Genomic DNA, 6,600 nt, shown 5'->3' on the forward strand with positions numbered 1-6,600 from the left:
AAAGACTTGTCCAGAGTGCCTTAGCGATGAGGGAAGGCAGCAGTCATTGCAACAAGATATGCAGATTGGGTCACCGTGCTTTCCTTCCATATAATCACGAATGGCGATTCGATGACAAGGCATTTGATGGGACCGTAGAACACGGTGTGCCTCCCAGAAGATGGACGGGAGAAGAAATTTTAGCAGTGCTTAATGAGTACGATTTTGGGCAGCTCAGCAATCATCCCAATATTGTGGCGGTAATACCTAAAAGACCCGACAGGTACAAATTCTGGATACATAAGAGCATATTCTGGGAACTCCCATACTGGAGTAAGTTGTTGATCAGGCACTACCTAGATGTGATGCACATAGAAAAGAATGTTTGCGACAGTGTGGTGGGCACAGTGCTGAACTTGGAGGGGAAGACAAAAGACGGTCCTAAGGCACGCATTGATCTAAAAAAAATGCAATTAAGAAGACATCTGTGGTTGAAAGAAGGGAAGAAAAAAATGCCTCAAGCTCCTTACACCGTGAAGCCTGACCAGATGAACATAATTTTCAAGTGGATGAGTTGTGTGAAGTATCCTTCAGGCTATGCAGAAAATATAGCCCGGTGTGTGAACTTCCGGAACAATAAGATGTATGGGTTGAAGAGTCATGACTGTCATATCCTGCTACAACGTCTCTTCCCTGTTTTCATTTGACCGTTCCTTCCCCGTCAGGTGGTGGAGCCGTTAATAGCGTTGGCAAGATTCTTCCAGAAGTTATGCACACGGGAAGTGAAAAAATCTAACCTCCGGGAAATGCAAGAGGACATCATTTATATCATGTATAAATTTGAGAGGAAATTTCCTCCAAATTTTTTTGACATCATGCCTCACCTGATGATCCATCTTCTCGAGCAATTGTTGCTTACCGGTCCAGTACACTACACTTGGATGTATCCCATGAAAAGGTACGTTTTTTACACCTGAATTCCTCAATATATATATATACATGTTCAATAATCATAACATTTTGTAACTTGATTTATAGGCAACTTGGAGACTACAAAGATTATGTGGCTAATAAATCCGCGCCTGAAGGATGTATAGCTGAAGCATATATTGCGCACGAGTGCGTCACCTACATGAAGTTGTATTTAGGAGCGTTGAAGGAAACAGACAAAGCCATGCCGGTAGATGTACCGAAGTTCAATCTTTCCATACTCTCCAGTGATGTTGAAGTTTATGGAATTTTGCCAGACTCCTACAAGTTGCAACCACATGAGCTAGTCATTGCCCACTGGTGGGTATTGATTAACTGTCCAGAAGTTGAATACTGGAAAGACATCCATCTATATTGTCCAGACATTCAAGGTGATCTCGAGTACCACAACAGGGAGTTCGCAAATTATTTTGGCGGCTGGGTACGTAATTCAATATTTATGTACGTATTTATGTTTATTGCATAATTATCTATATTTACAATGTTAAATTGTTGGTTGCAGATGAATCATATTCAATTTGATGGTCACCCAAATTGGTCGCACAAATTAAGACTTCTAACGATGAAGCCGATAATGTCAAGAGTTTATCCGATGTGCAAGGTGAATGGCGTGCAATTTATATGTGAACAGAGAGACAGCAGACGGAGAACACAGAATTCTGGGGTGATGGTGCATGGTGGGCGGAATGGAGTTGACTATTACGGTGTTCTTGATTCAGTGGTGGAACTCGTTTATGGTGAAGGCATGACAGTGCACCTCTTCAAGTATAGATGGTTTGATACTAGCCCGCAGAGCATGAAGACCGATCAGTATGGAATATTATCGGTGAACACTGCTACAAGTTCTTACGAAGATGACCCGTTCGTTTTTGCCACATCGGTAAAACAAGTGTTTTATCTTGATGACCTTGCTAAGGGTGACGCGTGGAAAGTAGTCAATCTTGTGCACCCTCGAAACATTTACCGGGCGGCTACACTTGGAGAGGCCGAAGACCAGGAAGAAGATGTTGCGTATCAAGAGCCCAACACAATAGGTATTCCTAACTCCTCTACCGTTCGCCTTAATAATTTTAAAGCGGGTCGTTCGGTGCGAATTCGTGATGAAGAGCCAAGGCTTATTGATGTTGATCCAAATCAAGAAACAGACGAATACTCTGGCGATGAGGAAAGGCATAGATTACCAGAAATTAATTCTGACACCGAAGAAGACTCATCGGATGATTCCGATTACGAGCCTTAGTTTTAATTTCTTCGGATGTAATACATTAATTTGTAATAAAAAAGATTGTATTACCTTAATTTCTAGTTTACATATGTTGAATTCATATTTCTGTTATTTTATATGAATTTTGGTGATATATGAACAGGAAATTAGTATGGTTTAAATCCTCTGTTTTAGGGTTTGTATTTTTTTACTTAAGCCGACGAAATACAACATAATTCGTCGGCCTAAACCATCTTAGCCGACGAATTATATTAAAAGTCGTCGGCTAAACCAGTCTTAGCCGACGAAGAATACTAGAAGTCGTCGGCTAAAAGAATTTATAGCCGACGAAATACCCTAATATTTCGTCGGCTTTATTAATTTTTATATTTTTTTATTACATACTATAGCCGACGAATATATTAGGGTATTCGTCGGCTAAACCCTGAACTTTTTCTGTTACATACTATAGCCCTATCTTCGGTGGTTATTTTGCGTAAAATTTTTATACGACTTATTGTGTCTCATCGATTTGAAAATATTTTCAGTTGAAGATCCGGCCAAAATAGGAAATTTAGACGGTCCAACGACCTTTTCCGTGCATTTAGGGGTTTGACTTACGGGATTGACCGTCCGGATCGAGCACTTAACCTTGTCAGATCAAGTTGAATTTTTTCCCATACATGTATTTTATCATGATGGTCAGATCTGACCGTCGGATTTCCTTTTCTCAAGTTTGATTATCACAATCACAACATGCTTACTAATGTTGTATAACTTGTTTACCTAGTGTTAAGTAAATATTCCGTTTCAAAAACAAATTATACGTAGAACCTTCAAACGTAAAAAAGTCGTGAAATAAGACATGATCAGAATGGTGAAATACGTCTACGGTTGAAAAATCACGGTATTCCGATCATGTCTCGGTGCCGATAGTTGCGGTCAATGCAATTTTCCATTCTTTCTCCCTATGGGTAGCCCTATCTTCGGTGGTTATTTTGCATAAAATTTTTATAGGACTTGTTGCGTCTCATTGGTTTGAAACTATTTTCAGTTGAAGGTCCGGCCAAAATACGTAATTTTGACAGTCCAATGACCTTTTCCGTGCGTTTAGGGGTTTGACTTAACGGATTGACCGTCCGGATCGAGCCCTTAACCTTGTCGGATCAAGTTGAATTTTTTCCCATACATGTATTTTATCATGATGGTCAGATCTGACGGTCGGATTTTCGTTCTAAAGTTTGATCATCACGAGCAGCAGTCACAGTTTGACGAATGTATAAAAAGTTATAAAGCCGACAAATTTAAATGGTTATAGCCGACGAATTTTGTGTTTAGCCGACGAATTTCATAGGTTTAGCGGACGAATTTCAAAGGTTTAGCCGACAAATTTTATCTTAGCCGACGAGATTATTATCTTTAGCCGACGAAATAATTATTTCGTCGGCTAAAGTGTTAGGTTAGCCGACGAAATTATTACCTTTAGCCGACGAAATAATTATTTCGTCGGCTAAAGTGTTCGGGTATAACCCAGCGCTCGACTGGTTGTAAACCCTAGCCTCCTTTTCCTCTCCCTCTCTGAATTTCCCCTCCTCCGCCTCCGCTCCCTCGGTCGTTTGGTCGCCGCCTTCTCCCTCTCACTCTCCCGGTCTCCGCCTCCTCTCCTTCTCCCTCTCCCGGTCTCCGCCTCCTCTCCCTCTCCCTCTCCCGGTCTCGGCCTCCGCTCCCTCTCCCTCTCCGCCCGGCCTCCTCCTCCTGCTCCGACCGGCCTCCTCCTCCTCCTGCGGCCTCCTCCTCCTCCTCCTCCTCCTCCTCCTCCTGCTCCGGCCGGCCGGCCTCCTCCTCCTGCTGCTCCGGCCTCCTCCTGTTGCTGCTCCGGTCCTCCCTCCTCCTTCTCGAGTACGTTTTTGAGCTTTAGTTTTATTTTGTGTTTGCTTTTATTTTCCGGTTAATTGCAATGTTGTGATGTTGTTAGGAAGTGTATATTTGTATTTAGGAAGTGTATATTGTTATTTAATAAGTGTATATTTGTATTTAGTATTTAGGAAATGTATATATTTGTTTTATATTTTGTGTTTGCTTTGATTTTCCGGTCAATTGAAATGTTGTGGTGTTATTAGGAAGTGTATATTTTTATTTATGAAGTGTATATTTAGGAAGTGTATATGTGTAAAATTTAGGAAGTGTATATATTTTTTACATTTTTTAAATGAGTTTGCATTTTTTGATTTTGTGGCCTTGATTCAAATTAATATTTTAAATAGGATGAGCGGTAATATTAGATCGACGAAGGGTTCGAAGGGCCAAAGGTCCGTATCGTCTAAGGGAACCTCTAGCAACCCTCAGACGTCGTTTCAGGGCCTCATGACAGCTAGACATGCGAGCCTTCTGCAAACGGCGCAGAGGCAGCCGGAGGTGCCCCCTTCATCGAGGCAGCGGGGCTTCCCTCATTCCTCGAGGCAGTTGTTTGCTCAGCCTCAGACGGAGGTGTCTGCACCCCGTATGCCTGAGATACACCGGGCGCCCACTCCAGCTCCTACTTCTTCGGATAGTGGGTCATCTGGGGTACAGATGCCACCGCCTCACCTATTCCTTCCGCGGATGATACCGGCCATACCTATAGTCGATGACTCAGGGACGCCGATTTATCCACCTGCCCCCGCCAGTGGCTCCATCAGCGGCGTACCGGTTCGTGCCTTTTGATACGCCTCTTATTTCCGCGAGGGTATCATCATCGGAGGCGGAATCCGTCGCGTCCGCCTCCTCGCCCTCAGGTAATGAAAGATGAATGATGTGTTTTCTTATAATTCTCCGATTTTAATAATCAATTTGGTTTATCATGTGATAGGCACCGTCGGAGCGAAGCCGGCAAAAAAGAATAGAGGCCCCGTCACAGGGAAGGCTCTTGAGAAGATCGTCGGTACCTTAGGGAGGATTGTCATCGGTACTGATGGGGATGGCGACGTAGTATCGGGCGGGAAGTCGAGGACGTACTCCGGCCGCGTGGGAGCGCTCATTAGGGATAGAGTCCCTATGTTGTGGTCAGACTGGGGCGAGGTCCCGCAGGAGGTTAAGGACATGGTCCACAACGCGATGTCGGTGAGTTTATAAAATACCTGAATAATATTATGTATTACATTGTAGATTTCTGGAAAAACTAAACTAATAAACGGTTAAATGCAGGCGTGATTTGAGGTTCCCGAGCCCTTGAAGAGCAGCTGGGCGGACTTTGTGCATGGGGGAAGGTACGTTGGGAAATTAATGAAAAAACAAAACTGTATGTCATATTAATAATATTTCTAATATTTTTGTTGTATCTGTAGGTACAAGGAGTGGAAGAACGAGTTGCGGACCCATTGGACTACGCACGGGAACGCACGTTCTGCTACCCCTGTTGAGTTCCAGTACAGAGAGTACGAGTGGCGTTGGCTTCTGACATCAGAATTCAACAACCCTCGTAAACAGGTATTTAAATAAATTAATTAGTTAATTTATCATTAAGTACGTGCGTTTTAAAATATTTTACTAATAGTTTACTTTTTTCTTTGAAGGCGGTTTCCCGGGTGAACGCTTAGAACCGGCAACGCAACACAAGGAACCATCATGCCGGTTCTAGACCGTTCGCTGTCTTCATGGACGAGGCGGCCAGGGAACATCCAGAGGTCAACCAGTACGTCTATACGTACGAGAGGGCATATCCTGACTCCTAGGAGGATATAATAAGTACTCTTTCCTTTTTACGGAATTTTTAATTTTGCTTATATATATGTCAAAATGTTAATTAATAATTTTTTTCCTATCCAATTAGGCAAAGGTGAGGGAGGCTAGTGACGAGGTGATGAGTGCTATAGTGAGGGAGACATGGCCGGACACGCAGGAGGAAGAGATGTCCGAAGCCATTTCCCGGATCGACACTTCAGATCCGAGGGTTGGGGCGAGGATCATGGGCACAGCCTTCCCACTGCGAAAAAACAACTTCTACTGCCGGGGTCTAGAAAAGAAGGGCCAGGGGGTCCTGAAGACCACTCCAGGATTTCAACGAAAGGCAGCCTCGACCAACAGCAGGACGACTTAGCTAGAGTCGGAAGTTGAGAGACTACGGGAACAACAAGCCGCTCAGGCTGCAGCTCATGTTGCTCAGGCTGCCGCTCAGGCTGCTCAGGCTGCCGCTCATGCCGCCCAGATAGCCGAATATAGAGCCTATACTAGAGCCCTACATGCCGCCCAGCAGGCCCAGCAGCAGCAGATGTTCCAGTACTTCTAGGATTTTACAGCTGCTCAGCTTCAGGGACTTCCACCTCCGCCCATGCCTGCGCCTATAGAGTTACCTCTGCCGCCGCAATCTCCTCACCAGCCAGGCCCCAGATTCGGATATTGATTTAGACCATCTAGATTTTGTGTAGTTGATACCTTATATAGTTTTATGT

This window comes from Fragaria vesca, linkage group LG7 (assembly GCF_000184155.1).
Source record: "Fragaria vesca subsp. vesca linkage group LG7, FraVesHawaii_1.0, whole genome shotgun sequence".
Classification (NCBI taxonomy): Eukaryota; Viridiplantae; Streptophyta; class Magnoliopsida; order Rosales; family Rosaceae; genus Fragaria; species Fragaria vesca.